The sequence below is a fragment of the Hermetia illucens genome, chromosome 4, assembly GCF_905115235.1.
Source record: "Hermetia illucens chromosome 4, iHerIll2.2.curated.20191125, whole genome shotgun sequence".
Taxonomy (NCBI): domain Eukaryota; kingdom Metazoa; phylum Arthropoda; class Insecta; order Diptera; family Stratiomyidae; genus Hermetia; species Hermetia illucens.
The window spans coordinates 76,478,579-76,503,454 of record NC_051852.1 but is presented as its reverse complement, the minus strand read 5'-3'; the positions used below and the strand labels follow the sequence as shown (position 1 = coordinate 76,503,454).

The window sequence follows — 24,876 nt, the reverse complement described above, 5'->3', positions numbered from 1 at the left end:
TGTCTTCAACGAGACCGAACTCATTCCATTATCATCACATTTAACGCTGTGTAAGTCGTAAGACACCCAGCAAGCAACGATACCCAAACCCAACCTTACTTAATCACTGAATTTTCGTCCTGGGTAATTGTATTCAGATCCATTAGTCTAGCCTCCTTGGGACTACACTAGAGGGAAGTCTGGTGTTTTCATCTTTCTAAAGTAAATTTTTAATTTTTATGCCAAATAGTTGCAAGTGTAGTCAACTACCGCTCAACCGCACCTTAAAACAAAAGCAGCTGCAACCGACGTCGATTTTATTTTGGATGCATCCCTACTAGAATAGCTTCCCTGCACAATCGCTTCTGATCATTGCCTTCCGTAAACACTCTATGAACCGATTCAGGTTTTACGTATAGATGGCACTGTGTATTGCTGTGAAAACCGGCGAGGGCGCAATCCGCTGGCGGCAACCAGAACCAACTTCACACTCTAACACACCGTCATAGACGCGAAACGGCCATATGAAAATTTTCATTTCTCTGAATCTGTGAGGAGAGGTGTCGCCATCGACGTTGGCTGCTGGGGTTTGTGTTTGTCACCGTGTTCTCTTTTGAATTGTGTATTTCCCGAAGCGGTCGTCACCCTTCTCCGAAGTTGCAGCGGAGATCCGTGCAAGTGCAGTGCGTTCCATTAAAAATTTGCTCGTTTATCGCGTTTTCACGGAACGAGAAGCCGCGCGCCGTGTACACAACGAAAAAATTCTGAATGAAAATTTCCTGTCGTGCGCCCGTGCCTCGCTCCCCCAGTGCGAGCGATCGCGTCCAGTGTTTTCTTTTATCGATTCCCGAGGAAAATTTGTTTGTTCTCGAGTTTCGCCGCGTTGTTGGTGTTTTTGATGTGTTCTACTAAGGGAGAGGCGGGCGTCGCTTGTGGCGTGGATTGGGGAAGGAATTAGGTTGTCGGAAGTTCGAAATACGGACTGGATAATCAGTGCCCACTCCCAGAGTCGGTCGGCGATTCGCGTTCCAGGAGTTCTCGCTAGAAGGCCACCATCGTCGAGCAACTCCACTGACTTTGACAGGAGCCCGGGTCACAGCTTGACGATTGCCAAGGAGACATTTGCCGCGATTCTTGGGACAAATTCGGTTTGGACCCAGTCCCGCTGAGCCCACTTGCATCGGAACGTGAGTGCCGCCGACTCGACCAGTCGCTGACCGTTTTCCTACCACCAGTGCAGGGGCTCCCTATTCAGGGCATGTATTTTCTACTTGCCCCTCCGCCCGCGACCGACGTTTTGAGCCCATTCCAATTGGAAATTCAGTAGAAAGCGGAGTAATTGTGGGCAACGTCAATTGAAGCGTGAAATCCAGTCGCAGGTGAATCGCGAGTCGGGAAGAGTTACATAAGGCGGGTGAAGGGAAGTGCGTGCGGATCGGGTCGCGGATTCACGGTGCCCGTGCGAACTTCGAACACGTTGCCTGCTCCTTAGCCCCGCGGGCATGAACGGCTTGGCTCGCAGTTGATTTGCGTTTTCTCTTGCGCCGTCCCAAAGTTCCGTTGTGCAATCTACAGTTTCCGTGCGGCGATTTGTCAAATTTTCCAAATTTCTCCGCTCGCAGAGCAACGGAACGAGCTTGTGTTTCGCGGTTTGCATTCCTAATTAATCGCTAATCCCAGAAGAATTTAAGAAAGATTCAAGTGCGGTGAGAAGAAATACATTGCAAAGAAACGAGTGCTGTCAAGTGTTACGTGTTCTAGTTTCGTCGTGTTTTTTTTTTATCTTTAATTGGTTACAGCTGCGGAAGCTATTTCGTTGAGAGGAAGGCACAGGTTGCGGTTTTGGTTTCAACCGCTGTGCACGGTGAGCGATCGCCAACCAAGGTGCTTGGACGCCTCCAGTTCCAGACCAGATCCGCCGCCCACCTTCCAACCAGCCGTCGTGCAGTGCATGTTAAAGTCAGCAAGTTGGGAACGACACCAGCCAGAACCACGAGAAGAACGTTGCCAGGTGAGTGAAAAGGAAGAGATCGCATTTAATCCAGCGAGCAATGGTCCTGGCAGTGGGAGTAAACTTGATGGGGCAGTGTCCTGGCGCGTATCTACGATGCTAGCTTGTTCAGGTTTTCAGGCTGAGTTGCTGCTCACATGCAGGCTTCCTAGGCTTCTTACCACCACAAGCGCTTTACTTAATTAAACCTCATTTACGTTTGATATTGATAGCGAAAAAGCGCATAAAGCCCTCGGAAATCAACCTCCCTGTAAAGAAAGTCATCAGCTGGGTTGGGAGCCGGATTTTGGTGGGCAAGGAGCTAATTTTTTCCAGTATTCTCTAACTAGGGTCACATAAATGGAGTTTTAGCTTTTTCGATCACAATCACAAAGGCTCAAATTGCAGTTTGGATCAATGAAGTTTGTTCTGTTAGCGTATTTAATCAATTGAGTCAAATTCATCCGCAATATTAGCTCCGAACTCGTTACACTCTGCAGTTTTTTTCTATTTCCTTTTACTTATTAATAATCGTCTTGCTCTTTAGCCTTTGTCCCATTTAGAAACGAGGACATCTGGCCCTTGATCAGTTGCCTCATTTTGCTCTCTCTGGATGTAGATGGAGTCGCGAGGCTTTCACTATCTTGCATTTCAAGTCACAGTTTACGAATTACGGGATCATACCATCGAGGACGCCTCTCGCAATTTTTCCACGATCGGTGCAACCCTGTATCGATGGCAGATATCCTTACTTTGGATGTGATCATGGCGCATTACGTGGTCCGCCGTAAAGTATGCGTCTCATTTACCGCGAGGCGCCGTTCATTGTCTTTTATAGTCGGCCAACCCTCAGAACCAAAGAGGACAATACGGCGGACGACACTGGTAAATTTTGGATTTGAGACGTTTATTGATGCGTCGGACACAAAAACATCAGTTGTGAAACGTTACGTTATCCAGGTTGCCCTGATAGCACTAATTCGAGATGTTTAAATCGCTCAGTTCTAGGCGGCCACTGACAGTGATATCACCTGTTTCATTAGTACCGGTCGTATAAAATTCTGTTTTATTCAGATTCAATCTGAGACCGTGTTGCATGAGGCGACCATTCCATTTTTGATCAAATTGCTCAAGATTAGCTTCGCTATGAGAGGCTAGGAATACATCATCTGCAAAAAGCAGTTTCTAGAGCGTTGGATGTTGGATGTCCCGTGTGACAGTTTCCATAACAAGAACAAAGAGGAGTTGTGAGAGGGTGTTTCCTTTATGAGCACCGACAGAGACACAAAGTGCCATATTTCGGACATTACTTTTCGGATTATGATAGAGCAACTGACCCCAGCGCAAGAGTTCTTCTGTTACTAGGTAGCATACCTAATAAGTTCGTGAGCACACGGTAAAACGCCTTCTCTAGGTTCGAAATACAATATAGATCACGCATCGTGTATTGCGTCAGTTCACGGTTATTTGCACGATGTCGCAAATACAGTTGTCAAGAATTAATGGAAAAATCTTCGTGGAATGGGACAACAATCGGATCGGACGGCAAGTGCACCACCTCCACGTGGTGATCGCTGGGAGTTCTTTTTTCATTAAAAACTGCAGGCGGAGAAGGATGAAGCCGGGTCTCCCGCGCCTAAAAACGGGAGAAAATTTACCGACTGGTCCTACAGTTTGTGGGGTTGAGTAGGGCTGACACCTCTACATAGAAAACCGATGTTACGAAGCCACGGAAGGAGCCTCGGACGGGATGGATTTTACAGCGACGAACCCGGCAACAATAACGGATTGACGATTTGCGAATTTTCTCATGGAACGTGCGCTCCCTGTACAGACCGAATGCTGCTGAGCAGCTAGCCGATGCTCTGTCCCAATATAAGGCTGATGTAACAGCGTTGTAAGAGCTGCGATGGACAAGGACCGGTTTCCTGCAGAAGAGTCACTACACCATATATTATAGCGGCCATCCAGTAAACCATGTGCTGGGAGTAGGTTTCTTAGTCAGTCAAAAAATGAAACCTGCTGTTATCGGCTTTGGAAATATAAACGAAAGGCTATGCACTCTGCGTTTGCGCCTCGTAAACGTTCACGCCCCTACAGAGAATACTGTAGAGTCGGAGAAGGTTACCTTCTACGAGGCAGTTGAGCGGACCCTCGAAGCCTGTCCCAAGTATGATATCAAAATCATACTTGGAAATTTCAACAGTCGAGTAGGGACGGAGCCCGTATTCAGGCGATACGTCGGCTCCTATAGCTTACATAGGGATACCAATGATAACGACCTGCGGATTATTCAGTTAGCAGTGTGGCACGAAATGGTTGTTGGAAGTACCTGGTTTGCGCGGAAAGCGGTCCACAAACATACGTGGGCCTCTCCAGAGGGGTCTACTTTCAACCAAATTGACCACGCACCTCTAAGCCTTGATGAATGTCAGAACATATAGGGGGCCACTATAGACAATTATCTCGTTGGCATAGTGCTCCGAGCTCGAATTACAACACCACCTACAACCCCTCTGACAATCAGGTGAGAGTGAATACCGAAACCTTTCACAACACAGTCCTCGGCAAAACCTATAAGGGTTTAAATAGATGCCGCAATAGCCGCAGCCAACAGAGATCCTGGAGAGAGCACCAACAAATGATCTTCACAACCACCTGAAGAACGTTATCATTGATACCGCCACAAAGACACTTGGCCCCAGCTGCAAGAAACGGGCACGGCTGGTTTGACGATGAATGTAAGCTAGCTACGGAACGGAAGAATGCTGCATACCGAGTGATGTTGCATTTTCAAAGAACGGGGCACGCGCAGAGACTTATCACGAACTTCGTCGAGCGGAGAAGCACTTCACAGACGGAAAGAGGAAGCCTAGGAGAACCAAAAAGTCTGCGAACTAACTTGAAAAGTATAGGGACCAACCGCACCAGCGCGGAAGTTTTGCTTGCTCGTTGCTCATTTTGCTAAGACAAAGAGGGAAATCTGATTTCCGGCAGAATGGGCATTTTGGAGCGATGGGTTGAGTATTTTGATGAACTGCTCAACAACCAAAATATCTGCGAGTTGGAGGTCCCGCCAACTGAAAACGAAGGACAAATGCTACTACTACCAAGCATAGAAGAAACAGTCCGTGTAATTCACGGGCTTAAAAACCATAAGTCGCCAGGAGCCGATGGAATTACAACTGAATTGGTTAAATATGGAGGCGACACTCAACTACTGGCCTACGCTGACGATATCGACATCATGGGAAGAACAACCCGGGATGTACAATCTACCTTCATCCAGATCGAGCAGGCGGCGCGAAGTCTTGGTCTGCACATTAATGAAGCCAAAATGCAATACAACCAAACAAAACGGACAACATCAAATCGCACTGGTCAAACGAAATGAAGATAGGAGACTACAACTTTGATGCGCGCACGGTTGTTGGCAGCCAATAGAGCTTATTTCAGCTTAAAAAAATTGTTTCGCTCGAAACGTGTCACCATAGGGTCAAAGCTCTTACTATACAAGACTATGATCTTGCCACTCCTTATGTATTCCACGGAGTCTTCGGTTCTTAGCAAAAACACTGCGAACGCTTGGCCGTGTTCGAGACAAGAATCCTCCGAAGAATTTTTGGCCCCCTACATGAGGATGGACGATTCCGTAGCCTACATAACGACGAAATCTATGAGCGATATCACAACCGTCTGGTTCTGGATAAAATCCGATTCAACAGGTTGCGGTGGGCGGGTCACTTAATCGGTATGGATGAGGATGATCCAGCCCGGAAAATCTATAAGGACATATCTATGGTAGAAAAAGAAAACGAGGCAGACCCTGCTTGAGATGGAGCGATGGCGTAGGTCAGGACGCCATCGCGCGCCATCGAATTGGTGGACATCGGCACAAAACTGGGATGTCTGGATTTCCTTATTAAGGCAGGCCTAGACCGGATACCGGTTGTTGCGTCATTGATGATGATGATGAGGTGCAATGTATAGACCATACATTAGCAAGAAGGAGCAGTTTGTGCCCTTGAATTACGTCTCTCAGTACTGCGGAAATGTATTATATGATTTTATGCAAGTTCTTCGTGAAATGCCCATAGCGCGTAGTTGTTGCTCACATCACGTACATATCATTAAAAAATAGGTTAATAGGTTTCTTCTGATACTATACTTCAACAAGAAATACAATCAAATAAATCCAGCAGCTCTTTGTCCTGGATTTCAATAAAACAATCAAAGAAAAAGGTAATTAAAATGGATAGAAATTTGTTAGCTAGAAACCTTCTAATTCGAGCCTCGTCATCGTCGCCTCAAATAAAGAGTGACCTCATGGCTGCAACTTGGCATGCCGAAAACGGTTTATGGTTGATTCCCCAAATGTGCCCATGCTTCTCGTCAACGGTATCAAGAGTTTTCAGAATATCAGCTTTTTCCACCTTAAGCGAGAATTGCAAATGATGGGACTCTTAAGAGTAGTCGTCTCTTTAAATTATTCTGAGAAACCTAGCGATAGAAGGTGGTAATCAGCCTGACCAGCACACTCTGATGATCTGGGAACCTCTCTGAAAATACAAGCTTAAGGACCATGTTAATTATGTAGTGCTATGCACTGAGTTGAACTCATCTGAAGTGGTTCTTGCCACGAATTGGAATGACCTTCTGAGAACATAGGCTCCTAGAGGATGTGGGCTCAAATGTAGAGTTGCTCCGGGCAAATCGTGCGCCGTGCTCCTTACTTGTGACAGAGGTGTTAGGCAGATCTCACATCCACTCGTTTGACTTCTGAACCTCCACTCATTATAAGCGAATACTTCGGTGCAAGCCCCAGCAGGGCTCTCATTCGTGGTCTTCAAATCAATCCGTAGAGGAAACTTGGAGGTTGTCATCTGAATATGCGGCCTCGAAAGGAATGATTCAATGTTGTGTGTTGCTACTGAGTCTGCTCGCAGGGTAACCGACACAAATCTGAATAACCTGTGCGAGAATATTGAAAGGCGGTTGGATGTCATCAAAAGTGCCTTTATCTCTGGCGCGGGTGAAATTCTTGGCCACACCACAAGGCCTGATTAACTGCGAAAAGGTGGAAGCGAATTGATGAACGTAAGGAACTGCGTAGTGTATACCGTCGCAGAAGAAATTGCAGCATTGTATTGCTCACGGAAGGAGAATCTACTGCAATTAGTGTCAATTTCCCTTCTGCGGATATAGTCTGCCCTTTCAATCAGAATCCAAATTACATTCACCCATTCTTGTAGACGTACGTCTACGAGTATTGGCGGAGAGGCGATGACAATGGCACGTAAGTATGCTTCGCACACTATGTCCGGCATAGGGGCTTTTATTTTCTGCTTTTTTAGTTTTTTTCTGTTCAGAAGCGGGGTCGGCTCGTCTCGATCGATTGCATCATACCCCTCGGTCATAAGCTTCATCTCGATGGAGTCAAGAGGCTCTCTAACTACGTGTCCAGTTAGCTCAGTGGTTAAACCACTACGCTCTCGTACGGAAGGTCGTGGTTCAAATCTCATTGGTGATAGTAGGATTTGTATCGTGATTTGACGTCGGATACCGGTCGAATCAGCTCTGAATGAGTACCCGAGTCAAATCAAGGTAATAATTACGGGTGAACGCAATGCTAATCACATTGCCTCCTACAGGGCACTGTAATCCTGTAGTGTACACTTACGGCTTTGAATCTCCTTCTTCTTCAGCCTTTGTCTCGTTCACAAGCGAGGTCAGCCTGTCGTGATCGGTTTCGCCATTTGGCTCTATCAAATGCCTGATCTGGGTGCAGTCTCGACTTACGGTTTTGAATGAACTTCTCTAATACCCTTCAAGCCTTATTTTGATCGTTTCCCAGGACTGCAGTTCGAAGACCAGAATCACCACTTAACCAAGCATTTCTCAGATTTATTTCCATTTATTGTCAACCAATAATCACTCCGCGGATTTAGAGTGATAGACTCATTGGCGATCAATCAAATCTTACATCTTGAGTACTTAAGTCTTCAAGAGTGCCCAATCATGATTCCATAATAAACAAATACAGTTTACGTTATTCAATGCTATTCAATGAAAACGCCTGCATTGCTCTAATTGAAATCGCATCCCATATAATTTCCAGACTCACTGCTTTTAGAGCTGCATCGCGGTTGCCTCTTGCTTTAACCGGTAAATAGGGTGTCCCAGTATCGTCATTGCTACTAGCTATTTGCCAACCATTTCATCACTAGGTCATCAGCCATGAACCAGATAAACTCTCCTTTTACGTGTGCAAACTACTGTTATCTATTCTCTTTCATAGAGAGTCACAGATACTCATAATTTGAATGTATAATCTTCAATTTTAATGTGCGAGGGATTCGATTGGCATTCACTTCGATTTTCGAGCTGTGAACCACTTTTGATCGCTACATTCTCACAGTAGAATGCGGTCGCTGTAGAACCCTTTAGAATTCGACAGACTTGTTTTCCCAATTTCGGTTGCTAATAAATTCTAAATTAGAAGCGCGAAATAGGAAATTCCATTGCCCCTCAGACAATCGCACTCAACATGACTCTGAAGTGATGTAACCAGCGCTTCAAAGTGATTTTCATCGAGAATAATAAATTAGAAATGACCTCATAAAAAATGTAAATATATTTAGCGTGATATTTTTGAACGCGATCAACAACTTTGCGAGCTGTGAATGAAGAGGTGTTTCGTCAAGAAATCGCATCTAAACTAGTTTATGTTAAACAAACAAACGGCTCGTGCTTGAAATCAAGCGTGCGTATGTGTATATGTTCAGCTGTAAACTGAAGAAAACTATATTGGATTGTTCGCTTAATGTGACCTTCGTCAGGTGACATCAAATTTCGGCTTAAGCACATTCCCTAGGTCAGCGTCTGCTATACACAGGCCGTTAACTTTCTAATTTCTAATTATACTCTTTTCATGCGTCACACAGTTTAGATATGAGGCAGAGCGTTCACTCAGTTCCTTCAAGCTATTTGTGCATTACAAATTTCTTTAGTGATGTCAAAGTTACGCGGCCAAGACTCCACCGGCCACGCACAACCTTGCATAACTGCCTCCTGAGCAGGGCTAAAATTAGCCGAAAGGTGGTGAGACAAGTCCACCAAGCTCGCGAAATTGCCTCACTGACCACCCCTCCGCTCACTTCTTCAATTTATCGAACTGTAAAATTATTCAAAGGATAAAGGACAAATTCATGCGGTTAATGTCGTTATTGGCGGCGCTCGCGCTTAAACAGACCTTGAAATGGTTTTTGCGTAAAAAGAGAGAAGCTGGTGGCGGCATTGAACATTTGGCCTTTCTTCAATATTGGGGTAGGATATTTCATGCTGAAAGGCGGTTGATTTTGGGGTTTGAGACACCGAAAACGAGGCTGAACAGTGTTTACATATGCAAGTTGACAGAGTTTGAAAGGCAACCCTACTTCTTCGCGCATCACGTCGGCATGTAACTATTTGATATGAAATTTCAACGTATTCTATTTTCAGTGATTGCTGGAATAATTTCAATTGCGGAATGAACATTTTGTCAATATCAATTATTTTTTGATATGGATTTTGCAAAAATTCTTGAGAAAAAATGCCCAAAAAACTTCGCCCTCCTTTTTCAACGGGAGCTTGATTCTTTTCAGGTAGTTAACACACTCTCTCTCTTTACCTTTTATCATGAGATATCCTGAACTTCAGAAAATGAATTTCCTCGCCGAATTGATTTATAGATTAGTATATCTTATAGTAGGTGAAATAAGGTATGTGGAATGTGTGTGCGTGTTTCACATTGTTTCTGTAGGATTAGAAAGTTCATACTCAACTTGTGGCACCATTTCTAAAAAACGCAAGTTGTTATAATGACAAAAAGAAAGAAGGGCATGTTTCAAAATTTGCCTCGGCCTTTAGGAGCATAATTTTCCGATTAGCTTCGAATTCAATTATGAGTCACAAAATTATTGACAGAATTTGACCAAACAATCCCACGATTTGATTTCTAGACAATGAATAGTGAAGCGAACCCATAATCTGTTAGAATGACATTAGCACCACATCAACTACAAGCTCTTAAAAGTATATTCTCGCCTTTAGTGTGTCGATTGTAGAAATGATTGGACAAAGACAAGTCAAGACATTATCTAAAAAGAATTCCATTGACTAACTTAAAGCTAACAACCCATTTATCATCATCATCAACGGCGCAACAACCGATATCCGGTCTAAGCCTGCTTTAATAAGGAACTCCAGACATCCCGGTTTTGGGCCGGGGTCCACCAATTCGATATCCCTAAAACCTCTTTGGCGTCCTGAGCTACGCCATCGCTCCATATTAGGCAGGGTCTGCCTCGTCTTCTTGTTCTACCATAGATATTGCCCTTATAGACTTTCCGGGTGGGATCATCCTCATTCATTCAGATTAAGTGACCCGCCCACCGTAACCTGTTGAGCCGGATTTTATCCACAACCGAACGGTCATGGTATCGCTCATAGATTTCGTCGTTATGTAGGCTACGGAATCGTCCATCCTCATGTAGGGGGCCAAAAATTCTTCGGAGGATTCTTGTCTCGAACGCGGCCAAGATTTCGCAATTCTTCTTGCTAAGAACACAAGTTTCCGAGGAATACATGAGGACTGGCAAGATCATTGTCTTGTACAGTAAGAGCTTTGACCCTATAATGAGACGTTTCGAGCGGAACAGTTTTTGTAAGCTGCAATAGGCTCTGTTGGCTGACAACGGTACACTACTGGATTGCAGTACCCGGTACGAGGCAATGTGGCCATCATCGAGTTCGCCCGGGATTAATATCCTGATTTGACTCAAGTACTCAGTCACAGCTGAGTCGACTGGTATCCGACGTTAAATCACGATACAAATCCCACTGCCCTCAATGAGATTTGAATCGCAACCTTCCGTCTGACAGCCTTGTGCTCTAACTACTCAATTATCTGGACATCCTCTATGCTACTGAGAAATTTGGTACTCCCAGGATAAACCTAAGCGGGGTTTCTGATCAATTTTAAAAAAGTTGGTAATACACTATTACCGAGCTTATTTAAGCAGATATTGAAATGCAATGTATTTGAAGGCCTACATTTTTTAGCTGGGTAGTTTCCGTAAATTAGCACTGCCTCGCGTTAGGTTTGCACATCTCGCCCCCTTACTCCCCTATTGCAATTAAGGAAGTTCTCGGATTTCCAAGATTTCCGTACGAGTAGTAGTAGCAGATTTGCAGTCACTGCAGATGCAGCGTTAAATATCTCTGCAGACAGACCGTCAAACCCAGCGGTTTTACTCCGCTTGAATGCATTGATAGACGAAATGATTTCTCTTCTTCTTGGAGAAACAGTTCGTATCGGCGCGTTACAATGACTAGTCATTTTATCCACAAGAGGAGGAACCTCATCGGATATGAAACTGTGAAGAACTATGGTGAAGTGTTTTCTCCATCTCTTCAGTTGTTCATCATAGTGGATTAGGAGTCGACCGCTGACGTTCTTCACAGGACCATCGAATGATTTGCGACTACAAGCAAACCCTTGCGGGATGCGGTATAAAGTTCTGAAATCAGATGTCAGCGTCTCTCTTATTACGCATATCCAGAAGAAAACTCCTAAATCTACTGCTGACCGCGAACTGGTCGATCAGTTGAAACTCAATTGACCTTACGGCAAGCTCTGTACTCGAACGATGTGCCACCAATGACGAGGCGGTGAAAGTTGCAGAAATGCATGAACCTCTCACCATTACGACAATTCGCCCCTACTTCCATTTGGCTTTTCCGAGTACAAAATCACATTGCGACAAGAGGAGGTCCAGTTTATATCGGTGGAATTCCCGCTCAAGTTGGAAAAAGCGAGCATTCTGGGCACCTTCGCTAGCGTTGTCGAGGCGCGTGCGCACTTTTCAAAAACCAATCAGTCCGTTTTCGATACTCAAAGATCAAACCCTATCCGAGGCGTTGTTGACGAAATTTGCAGATTGCTAGCCCACAAATGTCCATCCTTTTTAGTCGCCTCTTACGACAAGCAGGGAAGAATCTTTCGTTCAGGGACTAAATAATATGGTACACTAACGAACATTTTCTGAAATTCTGATTTCGGCTAAACCGTTTTCGAAGTATAGTGTCCACCGCAAACCGTTCCCAAAAAACATTCTTAACAAACACCTGTAGATCCGCCTTTATATTTTCTTGAAAAGGGTTTACAGGTACCCCAAACTATGTATTAATAGATGCTCCTAACCTCTTTTTATAAAAATTTACTAAGTTGTTGAAAAAACGAGAAAATGTCATATCATCCACTGCAACTGCATATAATCCCTTCAGTTCGTGGGAAAAAGTTCGATGGCTTTCAAGCAAAATATTTGTGACAAACACCGTGAGTCGACTTTAATATTCCTACAAAATATTAACAAGTCGGGAAACCGAAAGCTGGGCGCTTCAGGTATGAAAGGTTTTGTTTGCTTCTTCTGTGAGTAGATATGCATTTAGCATGTCTGACTACCCAATTTAGTATGATATTGATATTTAGTTGCAGTAAATTTACACGGTAAAGTCAAATTTGAGCTACTGTAACTTTGTTACTAATAGTATGATTTTGATCAAACTTTGGGATAATATGCTTCATATTAGATTTCATACTGTTTACATTAGATGTCGTTCCTTGGCGCCCAAATCTATAGGCTGATGTTCAGACATCATTAACTCCCGGAATTCAGTTTGCGTTGAAGCTTTCATCGCTGTCGTGTTCTTCAAAGAGAATATACTCCCAGTTTGATAATGAAAACATGTGCCACGAGCATCTACGATACATATGATTACTGCTCCAGATTCAATATTGTATTTAGAAAGCCTGGAATACACTTTGCCTTTCTTGAATAATATGATTAGTCGGCAGCACTTTCCCATGGCTGCATCCGTTCCATTCAATACTTCACCACCGGATAGTCGCCTCCCCATTTCACTTTGGAATAACTTATTTATCGGATCCACTATATCCAACCATTCATAAAGAGTGTGTGCACAGAATTGCTTGCTTATATGCATTAGCACACAGTAGCGATCAAATTGCATTGTCCTGAATCTTTTGTTTCCAAAGAGGGATTTATCCTGTACTTTACAGAATCGCGGAATCGCAGAATCGGGTGTTTTACCAAGGACGTTTGCTTTGCTGTATATAACTTTACTGTACAACCGCATATGTACCTTTTATCTTTGCCGTGTAATTTTGAATTCAGTCAAATATAGCCTGGAGAGATTCTATGCCACTGGAGAATGTGAGGACGGAAAGGGATCGGTAATTTGAAAAGAGACTTCAGAGAAAAGCGGGAACGACTATTTCAGCTCTCAAAGCATCTTTTGTGTGTTGGAAGCTTTAGTTTTGCCGAGTTTCCGGGTAGTTCTAAGGTAGGCAGAAGTTGCTTGTAATGTGTATACTTGGCATGTAAAGAGCCGGAAAAATAGCTTTAGAATTTCACCTCGGTGCAATTTAATACTTGAGTGGGCGAAGGAAGGTTGCTGAGTGGTAGATTGCGTTGGTGCTTGTTCACTTCGTATTCAATATGCGCTAGATTTGAACGTTAACGTATTTTGCATGTGTACTCGCAAGGAATATTATTTGTTGAATATTTTAACCCATTAGAGTTGGCCAGTTGACATATTATGTTTCAAGAAGCTTACAGTAACCCTCAACTTGGACGTGGTTTAAATGTGAGCCTTTTGCATGGTCACCCACACCTCGCAATCAAACTGCAGGGCACGGTTATGTTCTGTCTGTTTCCCAATTCTAGAATTTCTAGAGCGATTGTCTTTAATTGAAACTCTGAAACTGTGTTCTTGTGAGAGTATTTTTATTATGTTGTTGCAAATGAAATGGAAATTTTGGTACTAAAATTTGAAACGACTGTAAAGCCTACAAGGATTTATTTATTTAATCAAAATAGGTGACAGTCGATTCAAAATACTTCTCTCAGCGGGATTCAAGGGCATGTATGCCAGTTTCGTAGAAGTCCGACTGTCGGGTGGTGGCCTCTTCGTTCCTAATTTTTTTTCCGCCAAAAAATGATCCAAATTCTTAAAAAAGTGGTAGTCGGTTGGATGAGGCAGAGTCTCATACTGCAATTTGTTCAACTTTTGAACCGTTGTTCTGGATACATGAGGTCGTGCATTGTCGTGAAGGAGTATCACACCATCTCTGTTGATTAATTTCAACCGTTGCATACTCAATTTTTGGTGCATTTCCTCGAGTTGGGCACAGTATTTCTGTGCATTTATCGTTTCTCCAGGTGCCAAAAAAGAATAGTGGACAACTCCAGCTGTAGACCACCAAACAGTCACCATTACCTTCTTCGGATGAAGGCTCGGTTTCGGCATATGCTTCGGTGGCTAATCAGCATCTAGCCATTGTGCCGATCGGCGACGATTGTCCTATAATATACACTTTTCATCACATGTCACTATTCTGTGCAAAAAGGGATCGCTGCTGTTGTAGAGTAAGGAACTGCAAATTTCCTTTCGAAAGGCCATGTTTTGCTCCGTAAGGGCCTGCGGAACCCATTTTTCGAGCTTTTTCACCTTTCCAAGTTGTTGCAAGTGGCGGGAAACTGTCGAATGCTGTACATCCCGTTTCTCTGCAATGTCTCTCACAGACTGACATGTGTCGGATTCGCATAGCACACGCAGCTCGTCGTTATCAATCGATGGCCATGGATGTCCACGTGGCTCATTTGAAGGTTTACGTCGCCTGACGGCAATTTTTCGCACCACCGCCGTGTGGTTTGTTCGCTTACCGTATCAGCTCCAAATGTGCTGTTAATGTTCCGGCGGCCTAAAAAAATTTGTGAAGGTTATGGGCCCGATACTGTAACGATTCACAGAGCACAGCGTTGGTTAGATCGATTTCGTTTTGGTGTAGTGGATGTCGAAGCTACACCCCGTACTGGTAGGCCAATCGTCGTAGAAACCGATAAAATCGTCGAAATCATCCAAGTAGACCGGCATGTGAGCATTCGCTCGCTTGACCAGAAACTGGGTATAGACCATAAAACCGTTTGGAACCATTTGCAGAAGATTGGATTCCAAAAAAAGCTGGATGTTTGGGTGCCACACGAGTTGACGCAATATAATCTCTTGGACCGAATCAACGCCTGCGACGTACTGCTGAAACGGAACAAATTCGGCCCATTTTTGAAGCGGATAGTGACTGGTGATGAAAAGTGGATACCGTAGGATAACCTCAAGCGAAAAAGATCGTGGTCGAAGCGCGACGAGCCGGGCCAAACCATCACCAAGCCCGGATTGGCGGCCAGGAAAGTTTTGCTGTGTGTTTGGTAAGATTGGAAGGGAATCATCCACTATGAGTTGCTAAACTATGGCCAGACGCTCAATTCGGTCCTCTAGTGTGAGCAACTCGACCGTTTGAAGCAGGCCAGAATTGGTCAATAAGAATGGTGTTGTGTTCCACCAGGACAACGCTCGGCCTCACACATTTTGGATGATCCGCCAAAAGCTACGAGAGCTCGAATGGGATGTCCTATAGTACCCATCGTATAGTCTGCACCTGGCACCAAATGATTACCATCTCTTCCGGTCCATCCAAAACGTTCTTGGTGCTACTAAGTTGGCCTCAAAAGAGGCATTCGAAAACGGGCTATCTGAGTTATTTGCAAATAAGGGCCCCCTCCCTAATGAAGGATGGATAATGAAGTTGCCTTCTAATTGGCAACAAGTTTGCGAACAAAATGGCACATATTTGACCTATATCGAATAATTCTAAGTATGTTAAATAAAGCGTCAAATTTCGATCAAAAATACGACATTTCTTTCCCCCCAACCCAATATATACTGCTGTTTACTAATATTTAATAGTGCAACTTAGTTCACGCTAAAAATAAAATTCCACCAATCATAACTTTATTATACAAACATTCGATTCCGTCAAGCATCCTCTGTTTTCCTCATTCAGCGCTCTCTTTAAGCGAAGTTTTACGTATGTGATTGGGTAACTGGATAGTCTCTAGTCGGCTCCTTTTTCGATTTTATTAGGTATTTCTCTGGACTCCATTCCTGTTTTCGTTTAGCATGATTGATCTTCCTTTTAGCTAAGTTTCCCTTTCCTCTTACTCTTTCGACAACGAAATTTGGCCTAATTATTACGAGTATTATATCAACGTCAGTCATTATCCTGGCTTATAAAGTACCGTTTTTGTCATTAATCCAACAGACGTGTTGACATCTTGTGTGTGTTGTCCGCTTTTGGCAAGTCGATGCAAATCTCTCTCACCATCCCGTGTGTGCCTAATTTATCGTAAAGATCTTTGTAATTGGCCACCAGGGTAACAGCAATTGCTTTTTTTGCTTCCCGGGCGGAATTCTTGTAAGTTTGCCAAATGGGCAGCGTTTTATCGTTGAGGAAATTATGGTAGAGGCGCTTCTTTTTAAGGAATCCTTTAAAGAAGACCAAACACTATTTATACTATCATATATATATTCTTTTGTTTAATAAACTGAATATTTACAATTTAGTTACCCTGTTAATTCCTTCACAAATATTCTTAAAAAGGCTGCTGTAATACGATTTCCTTCTTCTCTGTCTTACAATCCAAACAAACTCACTCGTAAACTTTTCTCTGTTTTCTTTTATCTATCATAAATGCCGAAGAACTTTAAACATTACATGCGTCCTCTTTTTGACGGCCTGATAGACCGTTTTCTGTTTTGATATACTTTACTTTCTCTATTTCCCAGAATGATGTCCGTTAGCCTCGTCCTTGCTCCTGTAGCCTCTCCTTATACAGCTTTGCGGCAATGATATTTGCTGGAAGTGATTCAAATATTTCGGATCAATACTCTCAGTCAGTGATGAACTGCCTCATGAAATTATCTTACGCATTAGCGCAACTTTTCAAAGTATCAAGGAACGTCTCAAATCGAAAATTTACTGCATTGTTGTCCGCCTTGCCGCCTTCAATGATTCTGAATGCTGGCCGACTATAAAAGGCAATAAACGGTTCCTCGCGATGATGGAGAGGAAAATGTTGCGTTGGGCCAGCGGCGTAACACGCGGATCACATGGATATGGAGTTGTACTCATCGTGGAGAAATTGCCAGAGAGGCGCCTTCGATGATAAGGATATGAAATTCCCACTGATGAAAACTCACTTGCCAAGATTGGTTTAAACATCGCACTCGATGGGAAACTAAATTGGTTGCGGAAGATGAACTCATGGAATCATAGGACTTCAATGTATATTCAGGTAGCAAAAAATCTAGCGTAAGGTTCATTTCATACGAATACGGTCCCATTCGGTTGGGACCGAAAACGAACCGAATCGAATGAAACCCTTTGGCTTGTTTCACACGTATGCGGTTCCATTTGGTTCTGTTTTGATTGTCGACAAGTGAAATTAAAACCTATTCGTGTCGTGTAAGCCTTCGGTTCTATACGATTTCAATTAGGTACCGAATAAACATGGAATTGATATGGAAACACCGTTTTACTACTTGCGGAAGCGACCGAAAACGAAAAAAAACTGAAAGGAACGATATACGTATGGAACGAGCCATATGCAGTTCCTATTCTGCAAATCGGATATTTTACCCAAATAAAACCCGGCAGCTTTTAACAACTTATCATTAAAGTCCACTGACTGTGAGTTCAAAACCGAAACTGAATAGACACTTAATTGAAACCGAAATATCGTTTCACACTTGTCGGCGGCGACTAAAATGAACCAACCCGAATGGAACCGTATATGTGTTAAGCTCTCTCTCTCATACGATCCAGCAGCTAGCATTTCCTGTATGGAGGGTGGCCAGCGCGGCACAAACGGAAGTATTCATGCGATCCAGCAGCTAGCAGGTCTTCCGGATGCAACACGGAAGATGACAGACACGGTAACTTAGATGTCAAGTACGCTCGTCTTTATCCCGCCCGTCTTTTAAAGCGGAAGAAAATGATTGCACATGTACGCTGTTCCGCATCCCAGTGGCACTTTATGTAACTATTTCGTTATTGCACCGATAATTTCATCAATACAAACAATGAATAATGAATGCACGTAAAATTGGTATCAAGAAACGCAAACTGGTAATTATTCGTTAATTTATCGACGCTGATGATAAATTCATAATTGTAGAAGGAACGAGTTTGGCATAACACTACTATCTTCACGAAATTAGAGATCAACTAGAAGTTTGCATTGCATTCTACACATGGAACCACTCTATATTTGCGAAAATTATGCTTGATAGCTACATTTTCATATAGATTGGCCTCCGACGAAACAAATCCTAAAAAACTCATGCGCATGTCTACATTTCTTCGCTTCCAATAGAATCATCATCATCAACGGCGCAACAACCGGTATCCGGTCTAGGCTTGCCTTACTAAGGAACTCCAGGCACACCGGTTTTGCGCCGAGGTCCACCAATTCGATATCCCCAAAAACTGTCTGGCGTCCTGGCCTACGGCATCGCTCCATCTTAGGCAGGGTCTGCCTCGTCTTCTTTTTCTACCATAGATATTGCCCTTATAGACTTTCCGGGCTGGATCATCCTCATCCATACGGATTAAGTGTCCAGCCCACCGTAACCTATTGAGCGGGATTTTATCCACAACCGGACGGTCATAGATTTCGTCATTGTATATGCTACGGAATCGTCCATCCTCATGTAGAATAGAATAGCTTTTAAAATTATTTACTGCGACATATTCCAGCAGAGTTGGCTAGTTGGGGGGGAAAATATTCTTTGCTTCTGGCAGCGTGCTGCGCTGTGCTGTGCGGATTCGGAACGGCTGTAGCTGGATCGTATGATTATTCTCATAGCAAATGTGTAGAGTAATTCTTTTGTGTCTGACACATGCTAACTGCTGGATCGTATGATTGGAGCTTTGAACGAACCTAAAACCTTTGGGGTCTTTCAAGCATGTCTAGACTAGTTGGTAACATTTCACGTCCGATACTATACATTGCCTCTCTTGATAACAACCTGATATTGTAAAAATTGAATCCTGATGACATCTTGTTCGACAACAATAAAACTTCAGCAAAGAGTTAATAATAACAATCATTGAGGCAACAATTCATGTTGAATCAGAGCCTTAAAGTGTGTTGGAGCGCTTCATTCAAGGCCGTAATGGTATACTACAGTACACTGTAGAAGGCAATATGGTTAGCATTGCGCTCGCTCGAGAATATTACCCTAATTTGACTCAGGTACTTATTCACAGCTGAGACGACTGTTGTCTGACATTCAGTCACCTTAAGGGGGTCATCCCGTGTGTCGGGTTGGAGAAATCGATTTTTTTTTGCATGAATTGTATCTATATATTGTGGAGAATATGTGGGCAAAGGGATTTTCCGATATTCCGAGTCGTTCAGAAATTACAGTGTTAAACAGGTAAGGAGTTTGCAGCCGCGGCTAGAGTACTCGATGAGAAAGAGCATCGAATCTTTTTTTACCTGTTAGTTTTTTACCTCAGCCTTATAAATTCGAACACAGGTATAAATATAAAAATATGGAAAACCAATCAATTGTCTAAACTTATTTGCTGTTTGGAATAAAAAGGATAATCTAGTCTAGAGTGAGCACTGAAAGGCTTTCAAGCTATATTCAGTTATATTTTGTTGTAAGTTTTGTGCTGTTTGTGTGCAGTGATTTTTTTAAATGGATCGTACGAAGGGAGATCACTTTAACGTTCAACGTCATGCTCGCACTATAAAACGAGTATTTCATGGGAATCGATACTTGTCAGAGAAGAACAAGTCGGAATACCGGAAGCTCGCGCTTCGGGTATAAAGGTTTTGTGTTCATCTTATGTAAGAAATTTCAACGCACATTTTTCTATCCGTATATAACTACAAACCCAACATATTCCTTCATATTTTTCCAATCTACGAGACATACGTACATATTACAGTCATAGATATTACGCTCACCCTAAACAAACAAACTGTCTATTTCCGAATACTGTACACATATATGCACGTATATAAATGGATCGTACCCATATTTCCGATTTACTTCTTATATCTATCTGAATTAGGCACTACCCGCAAAGTTCATTAGCACGCATAAATTATATAGCTACATACACACATGTCTGGTTGACAAATAACTAAAAAACTAAAGCAAAATAATTGTCTGCGACCAAATTCATAAGAATTCATTTCGTTGTGGTATTGACGAATTGATATGTGATGATGACTTCATGCGGGTTGTAGAGGGCACGAAATTCACAAAAAATTGTAAAGTTTCACCCCCTATAACTTTGTTAATAATAGATGAATTTTCTTCAAACTTGACCAAACTGTGCATTATCTTCTTGATTACACGCATGCCACTGGGATGAACATAAGGAGGATGCCGGATAAATTTCTAAAATATGGAAATATACTATTATCAGCTTTATTTGCGCAGATATCGGAACCGGATATATTTTGAGGCCTAGATTTTATAGAGATGCACCACTGTGATTTTTTTCAGATTTATCAGTTGGATAGGTTCTGAGAACGAGACCTGTTACACTTTTTGGGGGTCATATTTTGAGCCCTCACTCGCTTATGTTTCACCCAATATCAAATATTAAACCAGTACTAATTGAGACCTCTCGTTTGATACGCCACATGGCTACATTCTGTGAAAAAAAAAATTTGGACCCTCCTTTCACTTGTATGGAGAGCCCCCCTTAAATTTAACACAAGATGGCGCCACTTACTGCATGTAAAGGGAACACCAGATTACATACTCTGACCAATTTTCGTGACAATCCGTCTAGCCGTTTCCGAATTAATCGGGTGTGACAGACAGACAGACACCGTCTCGATTCTAATAAGGTTTTGTTTCACACAAAACCTTTAAAAAGACTTCGCATCAACACAGCAAAGAAACTTTTAGCAAGCATAAACATGGATGTTCCAATTGCGACAAGTTTTGTATATTGTACATTGGATTTTGCTGGAGGTATTTCCGGTATTTCTGTAAATAATAAAATATACGTAGTAGTAAACAAGTCGGGAAACCGGAAGCTGGGCGCTTCAGGTACGAAAGGTTTTGTGTATTTCTTAGTACGTAGCAGGTAATATATCCATATATTATGTGAGAGTATCCACTTTCGGGTGATATTGACATTCATAGTCTTCAATTTTCAAAGAAGCAACAAATTTGAGGTATTATAACTTTGTTAGTAATAGTGCGATTTCCACCAAACATGGTAAGATCATGCTCTATATTATAGCCTATATAACTGCAAAATTTAATGGTACTAGGATGAACTTAAGGGGGGTTTCCAACCAATTACAAAAAATTGTAGTAATATACTATTATTAACTTTATTTAAACAGATATCGGCATGGAAGGTATTTCGGAGCCCAGGCACCATATAGTGGCAGCCTAATGATTTTTTTCAGATTTTTCGGTTTGGTAGTTTCTGAGAATGGCCCCCTTAAACACTCTTCCAACGAATGTCAAAACTAAGATCGGCTTTGAAAAGTACTAATCGAGACCTTTAATTTGATACCCCACATGACTATATTTGATGAAAAAAAATTTTACACCCCTCTTTTGCATGTATGGGGACCCCCCCCCCTTAAATTCGACGTAAAACGATGTAATTCACTGTATGCGTGAGCGTTCACAGTTCCCACCTTTCTACCAAATTTGGTGTCAATCGCTATAACCGTCTTCGAGAAAAATGCGTGTGACGGACAGACAGACAGACAGACAGTAAACCGATTTTAATAAGGTTTTGTGTTTACACAAAACCTTAAAAAGGAATGCGTAGGACATGTTGAGAAAAGAATGGGAACGCGGCTTAGAAATGCAAAAAAGAATCACAAAGGCATTGGTGGAAAAGGGGGCTGGAAAACTTACTGATAAAGTTATTAACGACCTCACTACATTTTTGGGCTAGCTATTCGTCGACACACAAATTCGATAGAGGGAATGAAGCAAGAAATTTGGGTAATTTTCTTCCATAAATGTTCTACAGAGAAAAATCCTCAGCATCAAAATTGTCCAGCAGACGAGGACAGTTGGTGCAAATGGCGCAAAGCGGAAGCTAAAGGAGAACTGGATAGTTGCCACCACAAGAAGGCACTTTTGACTAAAGAAGTTCAAACAGTCATCAAACCAATCTACGAAGATTTCTCACGAGATGATCTTTTGAATAGATGTTTAGGAGCTGAGACCCAGAATAACAATGAGTCGTTAAATGCATTGATCTGGACTTTCGCTCCTAAACACGTTCATTCTGGGGCCAAGGTCGTAGAAATAGCCACTTTTCTGACTGTAATTATTTTCAATGAAGGATTCAATAGCATTCTCAAAAGTGACAATGGGATGTCAAGTTGGTCACATATGTCAGGTTTATGCCGACCGCCGTAATGAAGCGCGAATTTGGCGGTCCGAACGACGATCGACTGACCTCGCTAAAAGAGCGAGAATTGAAATCAGAGAGCAACAATCGGCCTTACAAGAGTTTTTTGAAGAAACGGAGGTTGCTCTATATGGACCAGGTATAGCAGATTAATGGCGAGCTAAAATTTTACTGTTGATAATCACATTTAAATTTTCAAATGCGTTTTTCTCGAAACTGCATCTTGAAAATCGGCTGCCACCATAGCTCAAAATCTATCCAACCAAATTCTTTGAAATTTTCACGACTTCTTTAGTATATATTTCTACGGTCCGCAAACTAGGATAATTGCAATCGGACGGGTAGTTCTTTTTTTAATCATAAAAAAAGTCGTAAAAAAACACCAAAATCCAAAAAATTAAGTTTAAAAGCCCACCAAAAATTGACCTTTTAATATTTTCTAATTATCCTAGTTTGCGGATCGTGGAATATTGTCCACATTAAAATACCGTTTAGTTTTTTTTCCTCAGATGAATACAGCGCCCTCCAGCGTGGCAGCAGAAAAACACCTTTTTTTGGAGATGGGTGCATAAATTGACACATATTCCAAAAACTAGCTACGATATCAAGCTGAAAAATCACATATACTAGAGATATCAAAAAACATATGGTGAAAAAATCACGTTTCTATCTTTATCCAGTCCTTCAAAATAATTTTTCAAAGAAAGGCAAAAAAAACGGTCTTCACACGGGATGACCCTCTTAACAAATCCCTCTGCCACCAGTGAGATTTGAACCGCGACCTTCCGCTACGACACTTTAGCCATCCGGCAAAGAGTCAGTCGTGATAATTTTGCAGTTGGAACAGTAATGACGATGTTTAGCAGTATTATATAGGAGATCTGTTAAGCGCCGCTCCTTTCGTCTAGAGGATAGCAGACGATAAATATGTTCGGTCTATATAACTCTCTTAACATAAACTTTGCGTTTATTCGGGTGTGCCTTAATGACGTTGCAAAACAACTTACAAAGTATTGTGAAATAATATAGGAAACAAAATGCCAACTACATATTACATATCGTATAAGGCTTCAAGCGATTCGTCGCACCATTGCATTTGTTTTCAACAAAGTTGTGAAGAGTACTTGACTATCTACTCAACTATTTCGACGTTGCGATGAAATCGTAACTTTCCAAAACCCCGTAACCATGCGGAAACGTGGAATTGAGGAGGTGGATCGAACTGAAGAAGAAAACGAAAATCCTCCGTCACGTCTGCAGTAAATTAGCTAATGGGGTTTTATTATCTGACATGAGTTTCAGTTCTTTTCATATGAATATGACAAGAGAATGTTCGGCTCTGCTTCCATCCCTGTAGATTGTATCGCAGTATAGGAAAATCTGCATTGCTTGACAGAATGCCGACATTAGAACGTGCAACCTTTGATTAGAAGCCAAGAACTCGAAAGTGGGAAATTTCCAATGACGCTTCGAAACACAAATATAAAACTTGGAAGCTATGGAAGCACAATGGGAATGATTTAAGCGAAAATATCTGAGTTAAATATAAATGTAGCGGAATTCGCACTATTGGAACAAATAAATAATGAATAAACTGGAACATCGACATCTGTGTACATATGTTGAAGGGGTCTAGTCCACCGTAAAACGTCAATCGAAGTGATGGAAGGTCTGAAACGGTTTCTGATATATTAGGTTGTTGCAAATGAAATGTCGGATATTTGAGTAAAATTTCAAAAAACTATAACTTTTATGAAAATTAATTTTATTAGTCAAAATAAGAACCAGCAGCTTCAATGCATTTCTCCCAACGAAATACAAGGGCATTTATTCCAGTTTCGTAAAAGTCTGGGTTTCTAGAGCTAAGAAATTCTTCAAAGGCACTTTTGACAGCTACTTCATTGCTGAATTGTTTCCCCGCCAAAAAGTGATCCAAATGCTTAAAAAAGTGGTAGTCGGTTGGCGAGAGGTCGGGTGAATATGGTGGATGAGGAAGAGTCTCATATCGTAATTCATTTAATTTTTGGACCGTCATTCTGGAAACATGAGGTCGGGCGTTATCATGGAGCAGTATCACTCCATCTCTGTTGACCAATCTAGGCCGCTGAACACGTAATTTCTCGTGCATTTCATCAAGTTGGGCACAATATTTCTCTGCATTAATTGTTGCACCACGCTCCAAAAACGAATAATGAATAATTCCAGATGCAGACCACCAAACAGTTACCATTACCTTCTTCGGGTGAAGGCTCGGTTTTGGCATGTGTTGTGGAGGCTGATCGGTATCTAGCCATTGCACTGATCTGCGACGGTTGTCGTACAATATCCACTTTTCATCGCATGTCACTATTCTGCGCAAAAAGGGATTGTTCCTGTTGCGGTTGAGTAGAGAACTGGATATTTCCATTCGCAGCGCCATGTTTTGCTCGTTGAGTTCATGCGGAACCCACTTATCAAGCTTCTTCACCTTTCCAAGCTGTTTTAAGTGCCGAGATACTGTCGAATAGTGTACGCCTATTTTCTCTGCAAT

At 42.3% G+C, this 24,876-nt stretch overlaps 1 protein-coding gene across 6 annotated transcripts in view; it reads left to right on the top strand.

Moving 5' to 3' along the window:
- Positions 1–485: 485 nt before the first annotated feature.
- Positions 486–24,876, top strand: part of LOC119656113 (serine/threonine-protein kinase MARK2) — a 115,429-nt gene continuing 91,038 nt past the window's right edge. For 3 of the 6 annotated variants that reach the window (XR_005249995.1, XR_005249996.1, XM_038062433.1), the window contains exon 1: positions 488–1,990. The gene's annotated coding sequence lies outside the window, so the exon portion shown is untranslated. Of the gene's footprint in view, positions 1,991–24,876 lie in introns of all 6 variants that reach the window. The other 3 variants (XM_038062430.1, XM_038062431.1, XM_038062432.1) reach the window with 3 other exon arrangements.